We start from the raw sequence: 18,475 nt of genomic DNA on the forward strand, positions 1-18,475 counted from the left end.
TAACAATATGCGCTTAACCTCTGCCAAGAAGGATTCTGGGACCAGGACTGGGAGAGACTGGAACAAGAATAAGAATCGTGGGAGAATATTCATTTTGATGGCTGTGAAGCGTGCTGCCCAGGACATGGGAAGTTTGCGCCACCTTGAAATATCATTTTGAATGGCAATCTATAGTGGAGTGTAGTTGGCCTCAAAAAGGTCGGACAGGGAGACTGTTATGTTCACTCCTAAGTATCGAACAGAATCAGTATGGACCTGAAAGTTCCAGTTTGCCTTCAGACGTTGCGCCAGATCGGTGTTATTTCGAAGGGGGGCAGCTACGGTTTTTTGTAGGTTGACTCGAAAACCCGATAGGGCACCATACTGTGACAGTTCTTGCAAGAGAGCAGGAATGGAAGTAGATGGATCAGTGAGGTATAAAAGAACGTAGTCAGCAAACATTGCTAGCTTATATTCCTTACCTCCCCGTGGGATTCCTTTAATCGTGGGGTTGGACCGAATAACCTGAGCAAAAGGCTCCATTACAAGGGCGAAAATGAGAGGGGAGAGTGGGCAACCCTGCCTTGTACCCCTAGTAAGGGATAAGGGGAGCGATTAAACTCCATTGATCGAAACCTTGGCTCGGGCATGCCGTTATAGAGCCACTGTCCCTGTATCCAGGCAGCTCCCAGCCCGACCCACTTTAGAACGGCCCTTAAGAATGGCCACTCCACCCGGTCAAACGCCTTCTCGTCGTCAACCAATAATAAAAAGAGATCTTCCCTGGCTTCTCAGAGCATTGCCATTAAGTCAGGGGTTTTTCTAACGTTTTCCGCACCTTGCCGGCCTCTCACATACCCCACCTGGTCGGAATGGACTTGTTGGGGGAGAACCTGAGTGAGACGGGAGGCCAGTATGCTGGAGTAAATTTTGGCATCTACGTTTATTAGGGAAAATGGCCGATATGAACCACAGTCTACAGGGTCCTTCCCTTCTTTGGGTATTACAATAATGATAGACTCAGTGAAGGAATCAGGGGCTTGTCCAGTTTCTAGAATGGAAGTGAACAATTTGGCGAGGAAAGGGGCAAGTGTACTGGAGTTTCTTTTATAAAAGGCAGGTGTAAATCCGTCCCGTCCCAGGGCTGAGCCTGTGTTGAGTGCTGAGATTGCACCCCGCACCTCTATTGCAGTGATGGGGCGTTCAGCATTTCTAGGTGTTCTTCTGTTATGGGCGGGCGTGGCAGGGTGGCTAAGTATTCCTCTATATTGGAACTGGTGTCATTATTCTCCATCGCGTACAACTCCGAGTAGAACTCAGAGAAGCGGTTCACTATGTCTTGAGGGTTCGTGATTGGGACATCCCGGGCGTCTTTAACTTTGTAAACTGCCCTGTCCACCCTCTGTCTGTGAAGTCTATTGGCCAGCATTGTGTGAGCTTTGTCACCTTTTTCAAAGAATCTCAGCTTAAGATATTTAAGCTGGGTGAGGGCCTTACCATTCCATATGTCTAAGTTCTTCTCTCAGTTTTCTAATTTTTAGGATGATGTCCTGGTCACTTACGGGTTGCTCCCTAAGAGTATGTTCTAGGCGAGTGATGTCCCTTTTTAGTTCCCCCTCTTTGAGCAGCCGGAGCCTTTTCTTGGCAGCCCCTTCTGATATCAGGATTCCCCTTATAGTGGCCTTTCCCACTTCCCAGATTGTGTTGAGCGGCATACCCTCAGTGTTGTTAATTTCAAAATATTCCGTGATGGCCTCAGAAAGGGATTCTCTAAAAATGGGGTCCCTACATAGAAAGTCATTAACACCGCCACCGGTGGTCCGGGGTGGGGAGTGGGCCCCGGCCTAGTTGTAAGGTGCATAGGTCATGATCGGACCAGGCCACTATCTGGATGGAGGTTCCCAGAATATCGCTCTCATTCTCTGCCCCCAACAGAAGGTAATCAATTCTGGAGAAGGATTGGTGTGGGGGGGTGGAATAGAAGGTGAAGGATTTTTCTGTCGGGTGGGTCACACGCCAGGTGTCCATCAGGTGATGTTCTCTTAGCAGACTCGAGAACCTGTCGCCCTGAAGACTGCTTGGGGGTAAAGAAGTTTGCCGTGCAGAGTGCCAATCGCAGTCACGGTCAATGGCCACATTGAAATCGCCCCCACAAATCAACGTACCCTGCCTCCATGTTGCCTCCAGCCTGCCTCCATGTTGCCTCCATTAGAAAGTCAAGCAGGGGCTCAATAAACCTTGATTGACCTTGGTTTGGAGCATAGGTGGCACACAGTGTGAGAGTATGCGTTCTTAATCTACCTTTGAGTGCAACAAATCTCCCATGCGTGTCCTTATGTGTGAAGTCAACTTGCAGTCCCAGAGATTTGTGTAACAGAATGCCCACGCCACCCTTCTTTTGTGAGCCAGATGGCCAGATTGCGCCCCCTATGTCTCTACCAAAGATTTTCCTCTCTTTGCCACTAATATACTTTGATTCCTGGATGAAGAGGACATCTAATTTAGACTGAGTGAATTGCCTTGCTAACATTGACCTCTTCTGCGGGGAGTTCAGACCCTTGACGTTAAGGGAGCCAAAGACTACGCCATCAGAGCTAGCCATACTTTAAGATGAGGGTAATGTGCTCTCCCTCTTCGCTCGCCTGACCATTATGCCCCGTGGAGAGACCAAAAATCAAATGCCATGTTGCGTGGTGTGTGTGTGTAGCATCCATACATGCCGAAAGCGTAATATCATCAGTGGAAAAAAAGAACTCCCCCCTTCCCTCTCCCCCTGTGTGAGCTGCTGCTGAGCGCATTCCCACCCCCCAAAAAAAGGGGAAAAGAACAAAACAAACGTACAGTTAGGAAAAAACAATAGAAAAATACAACAATAGAAGTGAGACGCCCTTGATAAAGAAGGGCCACTATGGGTGGACCCCTCTCCTGGTTGTGACCTGCAATGCTGCTTGTATGCATGTGAAGAGAGAACAAGAAACCATTTTTAACTACTGGAGGAACCTTGCGTTGTCAGATATACATTACTGTCAGCAACTTCTTTAACAATTTGGTGAGCAATTTGTTCAAAAAATCAACATCTTTCTTGATTTAAACTAACTAGGATCCCAGCTGTGCATGTGGAGGAGAAATCACAATTCGAGACCCTCAGGCCGTATTCAGACGTTTGTATTTCCATTTCTGCTGCGATTTCCCCCATCGCGATGGCGTATTCTTTATGTCTTTGCAAGGGCCTGACGGCTCTCTGCGATCCCCCACATCCGGGCCCCGTGCTGATTTTTTAAGGTAGAGACGAGCCCGTGTAGCTTCCTCAACAGAGGTGATCCTGAATTCCTCCCCATTGTATGTGAAAGTGAGGGAGAAGGGGTGACCCCACCTATAGCGTGTTGCTTTCTCCTGTAACCAACCCGTGAGAGGGCGACATTCCCTCCTCTTTGCCAATGTCATTGCCGATAGATCTTCGTAAAGTTGAACCCGCAAGCCCTGGAACTCTATAATGTCTCTGGCTTTCTGTAGAATGTCTTGTTCTTGGACATAGTAGTGGCACTTGGCTAGCACCGAGCAGGGGCCTTGAGACGGGGCACCCGCCCTGTGCACCCTGTCGAATTCCAGCACCGGGGGCGATGTATTGTCATAAAGGGATAAAATGAGGGCCTTCACCTTGCTTTCCAAACTTGAGGGAGTTACCCCTTTTTCCTCCTCCAGCCTCATTATGTGGATGTTCGATCGCCGTTCACGATTCTCCAAATCATCGAGCTTGGACTCCACATCTCGCTCCTTCTGCTCTAAGTCTATGAGTCTGGCTTCATACTGCATATTGGATACGTCCACCGATTGCTGATTATTCTCAACCACCTCTAGGCGGTCCTCAACCTTTGCCATCTTTGCCTGCAGATCGGAGACCGTTTCATCGACCGGATTTCAGGATATATGATTTGGTTGCGCTGTCGCCGTCATTACCCAGAATGTGTGAAGAACTCTGGACTTCCTCTATCTCCATGGGTGAATCCGTGTGACTAAACTTTTGCAATGCAGCTAGGGTCCGTGGGTCCAGTTTTGGATGGAGTGGGGAGTCCAGGATCGCTCTGCTGCTGTGTGGGTTAATGGGTAGTGGGCCCGGGCCTCTTACATTCAGTGTCTTTAGGTCCGCATGGTGTTGTGAGGAGGGAGACCACCTCCTGCTTTGTGTGCTGCCACCACTGTCACACTAGCACCTGGGGCTAGTAGTGCCAAATATACCCCCTCACTGCACTGCAACGGCACTGTTGCTAACCAATGATCCAAGAAGCGAAGGACACCTGCCACGCGGTGGAGCCAACTGCGTATTTAGCAGTGCACCTGCACAGGAAGGCAGAACTAATTCGGGATACCGGCCCCGTAGTTTAAGGGCCTGTAGCTAGCGGTGTGTGGCAGGCTCTGGATCGTGTGCCTCATTGGGCGGCGAAGAGTAGAGGGTTAAGAGCCAGGGCTGGAGCATAGACGACACAACACTATTTTCAAATGGTGTAAGGCAGTATTCCCATCATGTGGTGAGGGAGACCAGCGCGATGTGTTGCACAAATCGAATAGTTGGGTTCCAATGCGGTTGGGACTGAATGTCAGGAGGTTCCTGCAATGCAGCCAGAGTAATGTGTGTTCAGAAAGATGCCTGCAGGACTGCCGTAACCTAGGTGTTTGAGGCAGCTTCAGATGCAACCCCCACGGGTGATAGAGTATTCAGCCAGCGTGGGGCAACGCTCACTGGTTTGCAGCGCCCCTCTCCCCGAACCAGGCTTCCCACCCGGGACCCCTACGGTCCCGGACCCCTTGGGCGGGGAGCACAGTGTCCAGCTGAAGGCTTCCATTGAAGAAAAATTACCCAGCTACACCGGGGCCCCAGGATCCTCCGCTTGGACTGCTAGCAGGGGGGCACCGCCTCACGACCCGCGGGCGCTCAATGGTAAGCAGAGCGCCCGCTCTCCCGACTTACTTGGAGGGCCGGTTCCCGACCGCTCTGCCTCCCTCGGTGCTCCGCTCTGTCTCCTGCAGTCTCGGCAGACGGAGAGCGGCTACCTCCGCGTTCCGTTGCAGCACCTCAAGGCCGTACCAATGGGGGCTCACCAGGCGGGGTCCCCAGGAGAGCAGCGACAGCTCTGCAGCATACTATGTCCTCGCCCGCGAACCGCCTCTTCTCACTGCGGCCGCCGATCTCACCACTGCATCAGCACGGAGGACGCGGGCGCCATTTTCCAACACTGCACTGTCAGTTGGGCGCAGGGGGGCCGTCGGGCGCTGACACATTTTCACATGTATCCTGCACTGTTTCAGGGGAGAATAAGCTCGAAGCTGCCAGGGCGGTTCCTCCTTCAGTCGAACACCTTTTTATGCTGGTTTCTCGTATGTAACGAGCATTGATCTTGCAGTCTTTCCGACCCGGAGAGGGAGACGATGGTTCATGCGTCCATTACGTTTGCGCCCCCTGGTGGTCTCCCCCTAATATGTTTTTTAAGGCTAAGGCTCTATTTGTCCTGCCAACATTTTCTGGACCTCAGCGGTGTAGGATGCATTTTTTGGGCCAAAATGTTTTTGGGAATTTCAGGGGTCTAGGATGCGGATTAAGGTCCTTTAAAGGCTGCCGATATTTTTGAGACATTCAGAGCTCTGTGACAAATTTTTCGGGCCACCAAGTTTTCCGGACTTTAGGGGGTCTATGCTATTTGTAAAGCCCGTTTTCGGGCCTCCAAGTGGTGTAGGATAACTCGTCCTTGGCACTTAGAGGATTAAGGACCTTTACAAGCTGCCAATATATTTGGGACATTCAGCGCTCTGTGACACATTTTACCGGGCCACCGACTATTTCTGGACTTTAGGGTGGTCTAGGCTATTTGTAAAGCCCGTTTACAGGCCTCCAAAGTTTTCTAGATTTTTGGAGGCCTAATACATTTTTTAGGTGCTATTTCTCCGGCCAACATTTTCTGGACCTAAGGGGCGTATGATGCATTTTTTGGGCCAAAATGTTTTTGGGAATTTCAGGGGTCTAGGATGCGGATAAAGGTCCTTTAAAGGCTTCCGATATTTTTGGGACATTCAGAGCTCTGCGACACATTTTCTGGGCCACCAACTTTTTCTGGACTTTAGCGGGTCTAGGCTATTTGTAAACCCCTTCATCTAGATTTTTTGACTGCTAAAATGAGTTTAGGGCTCTTTTTGGCCTGCCAACATTTTCTGGACCTCAGGGGTGTAGGATGCATTTTTTGGGTCAAAAATGTTTTTGGGGATTTCAGGGGACTAGGATGCAGATTAAGGCCCTTTACAGGCTGCCAATCATTTTGTGATATTCAGAGCTCTGTGACACATTTTTTGGGCTACCATCTTTTTCAGGACTTTACAGGGTCTAGGCTATTTGTAAACCCCTTTTTCGGGCCTCTAAAGTTTTCTAGATTTTTGGAGGCCTAAGATGTGTTTTAAGGCTCTTTTTGGCCCGCCAACATTTTCTTGACCTCAGGGGTGTACGATGTATTTTTTGGGCAAAAATGTTTTTGGGAATTTCAGGGGTCTAGGATACAGATTAAAGCCTACAGGCTCATGATATTTTTGGACTTTCGGAGCTCTGTGCCATTTTATCTGGCCCACCAACTTTTTCGGGCCTTTAGGGGGTCTAGGATATTTGTAAACACCTTTTTTATGCCTCCAATGTTTTCTAGATTTTTAAAAGTCTAGGTTGTGTTTTAAGGCCCCATTTGGCCTGTAAACATTTACTGGACCTCAGGGGTGTAGGATGCATTCTTTGGGCCAAAAATATTTTTCGGGAATTTCAGGGATCTAGGATGTGGATTAGGCCCTTTACAAGCTGCCGATATTTTTGGGACATTCAGAGCTCTGTGACACATTTATCGGCCCACCAACTTTTTCTGGACTTTATTGGTTCTAGGATATTTGTAAATACATTTTTTGGGTATCCAAAGTTTTCTAGAATTGTGGAGGCCTTAAATGTGTTATACAGCTCTTTTTGGACTGCCAACATTTTCTGGACCTCAAGGGTGTAGGATGCATTTTTTGGGCCAAAAACGTTTTTGAGAATTTCAGGGGTCTAGGATGCGGATTAAGGCCCTTTACAAGCTGCCAATATTTTTGGGACATTCGGAGCTCTGTGAAACATTTTCTGAGCCACCAACTTTTTCTGGACTTTAGGGGGTCTAGGCTATTTGTAAACCCCTTTTTTTGGTCTCCAAAGTTTTCTAGATTTTTGGAGGCCTAAGATGTGTTTAACCCTTTAAGTGCCATGGGTATTTCCCCCCAGTGCCAGGGCCTTTTTTGGTGATTTCGGTATGTGTCCATTCAAAGCCTTGTGACTTTTTTGTTACATGAGATATCTCGGCCAAATTTGGCTCCTTTTTTTTCCCACATGTAGTCGGTCGCAACGCCACCCAGGAATCCTAGGTTGCTGTAGGGTGTAGGGGGGTGAGAGAAAATAAGCGTAAAAAGGGCAAACATTTTGGGTTTTTTAAAAAAAAATGACAATAAAATGATGTACAAAGAAGCCTGTGTTTTTTTCCTTGTAAGAGCTAGGAACAAATGGTTTGCTGTGCTGAATTCCCCAGTTTCCTGGCTTTCAAGAACATGTTGAGTGGAAACAACAAAAAATATTTTGATGTGGTTATCAACTATTTTGTGAGAGGTAGGCGATTTTGGCCATTTTTGCCATTTGGACATGCATGGACGGAATGGAAGAAAAGGGTAGGAAAGCCAAATTGGAGGACAGAAAGGCATATATTTCTGAAAAGTAGACATAATTCCAAGTTTAGGAAGGGGTGATTTATGTAGGTCAGGCAACAACTAGGTTGGGGAAAATGTCATAGATTGGGAGAAAAGCAGGAAAATGACCGAAAGAAAAGGTATGTGTTGGACATGGTTAGCTTAGTACGGCAATGGCTTCTATGAATTTTGAAAAAAGCAATGCTCCGCTACATTCCCCCCGACTCTTGCAGTTAGGAAAGCACACATTTTTTGTAGTGTTTTACAAAACAAGCAATACCACAAGCCAAACACTGAGCCATGGTACATAGGAGTTTTACGCTCACGGCCTGAACAGACGCATTTAGCATGTGTAAATCGGGAAAACCAATGTGGTGAGGAACGGCAAGCATACATTTTTTGAAAGAGTACAGGCAGACCTTTTCAAGGGTAGTTGACTTTTGCAGGTTACAAAAGTGTATGGTGCCTAAAGCAGCGACTAAATGTAGGTCACATTTGGGAAATTAAAGGGTTGTGTGACAAAGGGCACCAGCAAATGGGTCAAAACATTATGAAAACCACAAAAACACAACAAATGTTATACCTTCCCGCGTTCCCAAAGGAGTCTTGATGAAAACGGTACCTCACATGTGTGGGTGCACCTACCTGGGTGCCAAGGGGAAAGCTTAAAACACAAGTAAACCCAAGTCTGTTTTGACACCTGAATTTCAGACTCTCTGCCAACCGGTACACCATACAGATATGGGCCTCGGGTGTCCAAGCCACCAAGGAAAACAGGGAACCCAATGCATTTCCAAAAAGAGGACACCTGTGGGAATCCGCAGAGGTATGATTTGCGCAAATTGGCCCAGAGTTGATCACCCAGACACCTGCCCAAATCTGAAATGTAGGGAAAAAATGCATTTTCCGCACATTTTGCTCGGCTCACCCATCGAAACACACCCCCAACAACACATGGCCTACCGTCTCGCGTTCCCACAGGTGTCCCAATGAAAATGGTACCTCACGTGTGAGTGTACCTACCTGGGCACCAAGGGGAAAGCCTAAAACACAAGTAACCCCAAGTCTGTTCTGACACCTGCATTTCGGACTCTATGCCGACCGGCACACCATACAGATATGGGCATCGGGTGTCCAAGCCACCAAGGAAAACAGGGAACCCCATGCATTTCCAAAAAGAGGACACACGTGGGAATCCGCAGAGGTATGATTTGCGCAAATCGGAACAGAATTTATTACCCAGACACCCCCACAAAGTCTCAAATGTGGGGAAGAAAACGCATTTTCCGCACATTTCGCTCGGCTCAAGCATCGAAATGTCTGGAAATTGTGTTTTTTTACCCCCATATTTGGAATTTGCCGGGGGTTCTGGGTAGTAGATTCTGGGCTGATTTGCGCAAGTCAGACCTCTGTGGATTCCCACGGGTGTCCTCTTTTGGGAAATGCATGGGGTTCCCTGTTTTCCTTGCTGGCTTCGACACCCTAGGCCAAAATATGTAGGTTGCCCACATGAACAAATTGTGCTGTGGCGAAAGGCTTGGGGTTACCAGCGGGTTACCCTTTTCCTTTTGCACCCCCAGTAGGTGCACCCACACATGTGAGGTACCTTTTTCGTCGGGACACCTGTGGGAACGCAAGAAGGTATGACATCTGTTTTTGGTGACGTGTTTCGGTGAGTGGACAAGGGGTCCTCCAAGGGGTCCCAATCAGCTTCTATGTGTCCTGGTTCCTGTCTTCAATGCAAGATGTAGGCCTCTCGGCTGGGATGTTTCTCACCAGATTTTGGCAGCATGTTGTCTCTCTGAATAAGTGGAAGAACCCCAGCTCTAATGCAAACTAGTTTATTTATAGGGCAAATGACCTCACTAACTTGTCATGATTATCGTGAAAGGGATTTGCTGGTTTTCACTACCCACCTCCCCCTGTGTGTTGATAGGACAAGGGGATGGGGGTAGTGATTTCGGACAGCTGTGGGAGGAGAAAGCTTCCTCGTCCCACTTTGACAGGTGGGCTCGGCATGCTTTGGGCTCACAAAATCTCTCAACATAGCAAGTACCCTACATTTTCAAATATTTCCATATATGAACATATTTTTAAGAATTTAATTTTAAGGTGAATCAGATAAGACTAGTCTGAAGTCAGCACACCTTTCCTATGCAGAGATACCGTTTTTCTTTGTTTACTCAGGAGCCATATCAGTGAAAGATATGCCTCTTTACAGTCCCCATATTAATTATGACCTGAACGCTCATACCAACTTTGACATCTCTCGGAATCAAGCAAAGGCCCAAATCACATTTTTGTTAATAACTTCAGTTAGGGTCATCTTCAAGATCGTTTTAGCATGGTTAAAAGGGGGTCACTGTCACCTTTAATAAAAGTCTGGAATGACCGTTGTGGCATGCACGCTGCACTTTTCATGTGATAACATGTATTTCTTTCATTTTAATCAGACTGCAGTTTCACACTCCTTCACTGCGGCCCCCACCCTTGCTCTTCCAGTTTAATTTATCCTTAGACATGTGACTAAGCAGAGCCTGGTATGCGTTTAGGTCCGCCTCCCCCTTCTAGGCATGTGAGGCCCTGATAACAGCTCATACTGGACATGTTTATGGTACTTGTAACCTCAAGGTCACTCCTGCTGCAAGAACCGACATAGGCTTATCTGTTCTTCACCGTGTTTTCGATCTAAGCCATGTAATTCTTTCTTATATTTTTAAGTAATTGCTCTGATTGATGATGACAACCAAGCATGTCTTCAGGACAGCAGAGGGGAGGTCCTGGAGTTTAGTTTCATGTTGGGAGAAATAACCGTCCATGTACCCTGCAGCAAATAGCCTTTAAACTCACACATAATTGGAATTTTACACAGCTTCTTATAAGGCTTTCACAGTTTCAACACACACGAGTGCCACTTCTCAATTGTCCATTTGTATAAGGCTGTTAAATGAGAACACCATATTCACACTTTGAAAGTCTGGTGAGCATTTCTCTTAGCAACTGTCAATTTGGGTGAGGGAAAAACGAAAATGACATTCTTTCATTTATTTTACATGCAATGCTCCATTTCACTTTAGCTGTTTGTAGCACAATCTGGTATCCCATTAAAGATACTGTGCACTGTGGTTTGTTTATATATCAGTGTAGCTCTGCATGGATTGTCAGCCATATGTCTTCCTTTTCCTTCCTGTAATGTGTTGCGCACAACTTTGCACTTTTAATTGAGGGCCACTTTCTTTCTTGGTGATTTAGGTTCAAAAGGCCTTATATCCGACATCATAATTTCTGTGCTGGCCTTATATTTCGGTGAGCATTTACATATGACTCTGGCCTCTTTATTTCTCGCATTCAGGGGCTACATTTCACCCCACAAATCTACGCTCTCTTCCAGGTCAATTACAATATATCAAACAAAACAGTTTTAAATTAGCTACATTATTTTCAGATGTTCATATTTAAAGCACCAAAAAGAGCTCATTTTTGTTAGAATGTGATATTTATATCACATCATATATGAACCCTGCATTTTTCAAACACAAACAGGTAACCTTTTCACACATTACATGTTGTTATACTTCTTGGAGATACATTTTCAAAACTCAAAGGCCATTTTTTTGTATGAATTGGTATTTGTACAATTGTACACTTAGTTGAATGGGTACTTATAAAATAATCTTTATAAAGCAGAGTATTGTTGAAAGCCAGAGATGGGGCTGAGGAGCGGCAATGATAAGAGGGCAGCGAGTCCAGAATATTTGGCCAGGATGTGGCAAGGGAGGTTGCAATCCTGGAGACTGGTGCAATTATGTTTCCCTGATTGTGGCCATGTGCTGCTTTTCAGGGGACAAGTAAAGGATACATGTGGGTGGACAGTGTAACTTTTTTCAGAGGGCAGATGCAACTCCCTTGTGTGTTTATGAGGTCAGCAAGCTTGCTCAAGCATTTGGCTACCAGGATTTTACCCAGGTGTCATGTTTCTAGTGCAGACACTTACTCACAAGATGCATAAAATGATCATCAAAGCACATGCTCGTATTGGGATTTTGTTTTCTTGGGAATATTTCACTACATATTGCTGGGTTAAAAACATGAGCACCTTTTATACTTGGCCAGCGTATTTAATGAAAACTTTACGCTCTCAGGTTATTTTTCGGTTGTTAATAACTTTTTTTAAAGGCCAATTCTCCAATGTCTGGTGCACTTTCTTCTAAGGCGAAAGGTCAAGTGGAGTAAATTTGTATCTTTCACTTTAAGATATGTTCACTTATTGTGCGTATATTGTTGGGGGCCAGCTTTTGATTTTCGCTGTGGGGGCAAACGTTCCTACACTGAGCAAAGTGTGGGAGCCATACTCATCCCCATGTGAAATCACATTTCACAGCACATGCTGCTGCAGGAATAGGAAAGAAAGCATGATTCACAGGAATGTCTAAGCGTATAACATCTCAGCAACTGTCTCCCAATCTGCTCAGTTCATCTATTAAGCATTTATTAGGTGCCTATACAACAGAATGGTGATTCCAGGCTCCACAATGCAGAAGTGGGGAGGGAGCAAGGGATTCAATAACAATGGTAAAAACAGTAAATATACAATTGTAGTCCTACTAGGCCTTGTGACATTCAGACGTGCAAGTGCAATGAAGAGATTTGCAGGAGCAGAAGGGAGGGGGGGAACAAGGTATGGGCAAGTGCTGGTGGGAGCTACGGAGGGAAGTTCCAAGGGAAGAGGCGACTGGTTAAGTGCTAGGGTAGAGGAATCCCATGGGTGGGATGCACAGCCACCAGGTAGGGGGCCAGCAAGGGCAGTGCTAGGCGGGGGAGGTGCTGATGACGACTGGGTAAGCTGTGAGATTCATGAAGGACCAGGGCGCCAGTCTCAGCAGCAGTGGGGTGGTTATCAGGGAAGGGAAAGACATAGAGAAAAGCAGGGTTTGAGATGTTTCCGGAACTTAAGGAGTTCTGCTGAAGTCTGAGAGGGCCAGGGAGACTGTTCCAAAGAGAGGCCACAGCTGAAGAGAGAGACCTGCTCCCCACTCTCTGTTTGGAGAAGTGTTTGACAAGAACAGAGTTGGAGTTAGAGGAGTGGAGGACTCTAGCAGGGACGAATTTAGGGAGGGAAAGATGGAGATAGCATGGTGACAGGCCCCAGAAAGCCTTGTCGGTGATGCAAAGGGTCTTGAATTTGATTCTTGCCGCCACTGGGAGCAAGTAGAGAGATTTTAGGGCTGGAGAGGTACGGTCCCTGGGCTTGAGGCCAAGGATAAGTCTTGTGGCCCTGTTCTGGATTAGCTGATGGGGGCATAAGGAGGAAAGGGGGAAATTGAGGAAGAGGCTGTTGCAGTAGTCTAGCCTAGAGAAGACCAGAGGTCTGAGGACATTGAGCTTCTGGGGAAAGGTGAGGAAAGAGAGAATGCCTCAGGAAGGTGAAGCTGGAAGTGAGCCTTCTTGGCAAGGTCCAAGATGTGAGGGGTGAAGGAGAGATAGGAGTCGAAGATAACCCCAAGGTTTTTGGCCTCACAGGGTGGTGAAGGTAGAGTACCCAAGGAGGGCGGCCAGAGGTTAGGGGGAAACAGAGTCCAGGTGTCCCAATAAGAAGGATCTCTGTTTTACTGGAAAAAGACAGAGATCGTTAGCCGCACACCATGTCTGGATGGCGGTCAGACAACTGGGTGTGAGAGATGAGAAAGAGGAGGCAATAGAGGGAAGTTTGAAGAAAAGCTGTGTGTCCTCAGCATGACACTGGAAATGCGGAGAGAAGGAGGAGATCAGGTGGGCCAGAGAGGCGAGATAGATATTGAAGAGCCACAGTGATAGGATAGAGCCCTGGGGGAATGCCGCAGGTAGCAAGTGAGTTGGTGGAGGAGAAAGGGCCCAGTGGCAGCTGGGAAGGGCTGTTAGTGAGGAAAGAAGTCAGCCAGTCCAGTGCCTGGCTGTGATGATGAGGGTAACACAGAGCCGTTTAATGAGGATAGAATGGTTGACTGTGTCAAAGGCAGAGGAGCGATTGAGGAGAATGAAAACAGTAGGAGAGTTAGATTCAAGATTTGTGGGCATGTCTTACCAGGTGTTCAGGAGAGCAGTTTGCATGCCCTTGGATGTCTGGAATCCAGAATGAGGGTCATGGAGGCAACCAACAAGTTCACTATGAAGGATCCATTGGGGGAGGGTCAATTTCTCCAACATTATACCAGAGAAAGGGGGTGGTGGAGATAGGGCAATAGTTAGCCAGGCAGGAGGGGTCCGCAGGTAGCTTTTTTAGGAGAGGGTGCACAAGGGAGTGCTTGAGGGATAGAGGGAAAGCACTAGTGGTGAAGGCGAGAGAGGAGATGTCCTTAATAGTTCTAGAAGAGCAGGAGAGCACACCTGTATGGATGAAACCCTCATAGAGCAGACAACTTTAGAGACCTCATTGGGTGCTATGGGCAGGAGGGATAAGAGTGAGGGAAGCCAAGGGAGGCAGGGCAGCAAGAGCGGGAGTGGAGATGGAGGTGGTGGAGAGTGAGCACAGGATGTCCTGAGTTTTAGTTATGAAAAGGAAGGCCAAAGTGGTGTATAGAGCCTGGGAAGGAAAGAGAGAGGTGGAGACTTTGGTTGAATTGGGGAGATCCTCGGAGATTTTTAAAAGTTCAGCCGTGTTGTTAGTGGCTCCAGAGATGTGGGCTTGAATGTGAGCCCTCTACCTGCAGTGAATAGGAAAACTAAATTGCCTTTGGAGCGGGAACATGCCATTTGTCAGAGGATGAACCTGAGGTCTGCCACTTCCGTTCAGCAACTCTGCACTTATGTTTCAGAAAAGCCAGATCAGAGTCATACCAGCCACTGCACTTGGAGGCAGGCTTCAGGCGGATCATGATGGCAGGGGCAAGGATGTCAAGGTTGTTTCAGATGGAAAGGTGAAGGTTAGCGAGGACAGAGTCAGAGGGAGAGTCAGAAGCAGGTGTCGGAGGGGGGTGAAAAAGGAAGCAAAAGCAGCAAGTGAGACTTCCTTCATCGGTCGAATGAAGGCAAAAGAGGCTGGTAGTGCAGAAGGAGGCTGAGACAGAGGGCCGAGGGGGCCCCAAGCGGGAGGAGAGGAGAGAGTGGTTAGACCAGCAGAGGGGGTGGTAACCGGGTTAGAGATAGGGATGTCTCCAGAGATGAAAGCAGCAGAGTGTGTCTGTCTGAGTGGGGTGGGCCGGATGGAAGAATAGTAAGAGAGGGAGTCACACGTAACAGAATCATGAAGTGGCTGATTCAGGAGAGTCAAGGAGGATATTGAAGTCACTGAGGAGGAGAGTTTGGAAGTAGAGGTCAAGAGGGAGGAGGTCAGATCAGCCCATTCACGGTGGAAATGAGGGATAGGGCCAGGGGGCCTGTAGATAGTAGATAGTAGCAAGGGTGAGTGAGAGAGTAGGAGAGACCCAAACCTTCAGAAGAGGCATTCATAAGAGGTGTACGATTGATTAGGTATGATAGAAGCAGGGACCCACTCAGGGAAAATCAGGGCCACTCCCAACTCCAGGCAGGTTGGGCCTGGGTTTGGAGAAGAGTTTGCAGCCCTCAGGAAGGGGAGTGTCAAGAGCAGTGACTGAGCTGGCATTGAACATTAGCTCGGTAAGGGTGAGAAAATCATGGTCAAAGTCTTCAAGCACAAGACAGATGTAAGAGGAGTGTTTGACAGCAGAACGAGCATTCAAAGTAGCTAAGTGAAGCTGATTACTACCTTTGAAGGTTTTCCAAGGAGGGGTAAAGGGGTGTGGTACTCCCATCGGTGGTGTTGGAGCGGTTAGAAAGGAGGAAGGAGGAGTCATTCTGCTATAGGATCCCTCGCTATTCTACACTCGGTGAACAGTTTTGGCCAATCAAGGGTCAGGGGGGTACATCAATGAGGCTACTTTCTCATTTTGTAGTGAACAGCACTTGATAAATGTAGTTATTATTTGCTATTATTTATTTGACAGTCAAAATACTCCTTATCGGAAATTGAAACATATTGCTAATTTGAACAATGTGCCCAAATATACACACACAATAAAAATCAAAACAATCCTGAAACTACAGGAAAGACAGACGTTAGTTTCAGTTAATAAAAGACAATCACCACATTTTTGCAATGACTTCCATGGATAGAACCTCATCAAGAGTTTGGCGGTAACCCTCAAATGCGGCGGTAACGCTATTACTGCCACATTTAAGGGTCCGCCAAATCATGGACTTGGTGGATTTACCCCTAGCTTTAAACTGGGGCAAATCCGCCACGATTTTGCCGACTTCCAGCGCTAATACCGCCGGCGGTAATAGCGCCAAACATTCCCCATTGGGCCCAATAGGGAATAGGAAATTCCCGAATGGGCCCAATAGGGAATGGGGACTTACGTTCCGCCAAACCCGTGATCTGGCGCTAATACCGCCAGAGTTAGCGCCCAACTCGGGATGAGGCCCATAGTGTTTTTAAACCAAACTTTCAAAAGACCTTTTGCAAACAATATTTCTATCAATTACATCTGGGAAGAGATGTGTTAAGGTTCCTGAATTGGAGAATACTCTCAAATCGGTCCGTTGCCATTTAACCAAAGTGAGTGTTCCCACAATTTTTAATCACACTATGTCTTATCTGCCAAAATTAGAAGTCTGTACAAGCTGCCTGCCACAGTGTATTTGGTCCTGGAGGATAGCTCAAGGGCAACGCGTTTGTCTTAGAAGCAAAACAACGCATAGCAACACAGGTTTGAATCCTGGACTCTAGCAACACAGGTTTGAATCCTGGATTCTAGCAACACAGGTTTGAATCCTGGACTCATGCTCAGATACTGATCGAATAAAACAATAATTATACTACCTTACACATGGCAGCATGTTTTAATTTAACGTCCCATGATAGCTTTGCTTACTAAAAACTCATTCTGTGATATCAATGATGTCATATTTATGCAATTAGTGAGGCCCACGCATGGGCCAGCCCTGCTCACGCCCACTGTGAAAAGTTGACATCTATAGATGATATATGCACTGCAAAGATGCATAGCTTAACAAAACATCCCAACAACACTTTCAGCTACAGAAATGTACCACAGCAGTAGTAGCATTGCGTCCTCATCGAGCTTACACACATGCGCCGAGAATGCAGCGGGCTTGCTCCTAGGGGATGCTGCCAGCATCAATCTGCCTGTCAATCCCGAGCAGGCCCCGCCCTCAAGAGTCCCGCCTCTCTTCTTCAAGTAGATTGATGCTGATTGACAGGCAGGGCAAGCTCTATGCAATTGAGTGATGCTAAACCAGAAAGGCAGGTTAAGCGCCCGGTGTCTGCGATCAGCTATGGGAAGAAGGGGGGAAGGGTGGCCGGTGAGACTGGGGCTCGATCTCAAAACATTGGCGCCCCACAAGCGAGCGAATTGGGAGTTACGGCTCAGCTGGGCGCAAAAGTGGAAACGGGCGAATGCTCCGTGTGCAATATTGAATGAAGTGAACAGCATTACGCAATTTCTAAGGACAATTGACTGCGTCACGTGACTAGTCACCGTGTTTCGTATGGTAGCTAGCAGAAATTGTTTAAACATATATATGTCTGTGTACAGCCGTGTTATTGAACAATAAAGAGATAGATGGTCTAACGAACCTTCACATAATACGCTCAACACGCCGAAAACCGTGAAACAATGTTAAGGTAATGTAGAGAGCAACAAGCTCACCTGCGCGTCCTCAGCCTCTCGTTTCGTCAGCTGGGTTTACTGCCAGTTTCACTGCCTGCGCATGACGTTATTTGCACGCGAGTGACTCAGCGAAAATGGGGAGATGCTTTCCACATGCTTCTCGGACAGAGCTTTGAGGGGAAAATACCATTAAAAGACCGGCCATTTCCAAAAGAAACAAGAACAAAAAATCATATCCGCAACATTGAAAATATGTGTATCATGGTATTGTACAGAATGTCACATATTTGCAATTGATATTGCAAGTCCGTACTTAAGGCTAGAGAGGCAGTGCGCCCAGAGTTCATCCTTTCGCTGAGGTTAATATACGACCTCAATGACTTGGTTTGTAAAGAGTCAAGAGAAGGGTCAAAAAGTTCACCATGTACACGGGCTAGCCGTTCGATTTCTTGTTTGTTCACCCCCGGGTGAGCTAGGATGGCTCTGTGGTGATCTTTCCATTTGCTGGCCGTCGTGAGGCTGATCGCCAGGGCTGTCGTCGGGTCGGCTGCCGATGCGGTCGCTACCCTTTCAAGGGACAGCGCCGGAGGCAGCGCCTGGGCTGCCACATACTGCACATACGCGACGTCACCCTTTCGTGCGAGTGGGGCCCCTACGGGGTGTCGGGAGAGGTAGTCTGCGGGGTTGAGGTCGCCCCCCGGGCGGTGTACAATGTCATAATCATATTCCTGGAGGCGGATGCCCCACCTCTCAATCCTCGGTGGCATCTTGGTGTGCGGGTTCCCGAACAGTGATAGAAGTGCCTGGTGGTCGGTGATCAGCGTGAACCTTTTGCCGATTATGAAGTTGTGGAAGTGCTCACACGCCCAGACCGCTGTCAAGCTCTCCTTCTCGGCCTGGGAGTAGGCCAGTTCGGGCGTCGACAGCGCTCGGCTTGCGTATGCAACCACGTGTCTGGGGTTAACATCCGCGCCACTGGTTTGGGCCAGGATGGCACCGAGGCCTACAGGGCTGGCATCCACTACCACCTCGGTGTGTCACAGTGGGTTGAAATATGCGAGACGGTGAGCCTCCGCAAGGGCTTGCTTGATGTCCGCGAAGGCCTGTTGGCAGGCCGGTGTCCATTCGAATGACGA

General features: G+C 47.7%; 1 protein-coding gene across 1 annotated transcript in view; it reads right to left on the reverse strand.

Annotated features, from left to right (window-relative positions):
- LOC138513428 (dihydrofolate reductase-like) overlaps positions 1-17,478 on the reverse strand; it is a 427,393-nt gene extending 409,915 nt beyond the window's left edge. Inside the window, exon 1 of the mRNA XM_069628273.1 lies at positions 17,379-17,478. The gene's annotated coding sequence lies outside the window, so the exon portion shown is untranslated. The remainder of the gene's footprint in view (positions 1-17,378) is intronic.
- Positions 17,479-18,475: the final 997 nt, after the last annotated feature.

This window comes from Ambystoma mexicanum, chromosome 12 (assembly GCF_040938575.1).
Source record: "Ambystoma mexicanum isolate Mex_15411 chromosome 12, UKY_AmexF1_1, whole genome shotgun sequence".
In the NCBI taxonomy this organism is placed as follows: domain Eukaryota; kingdom Metazoa; phylum Chordata; class Amphibia; order Caudata; family Ambystomatidae; genus Ambystoma; species Ambystoma mexicanum.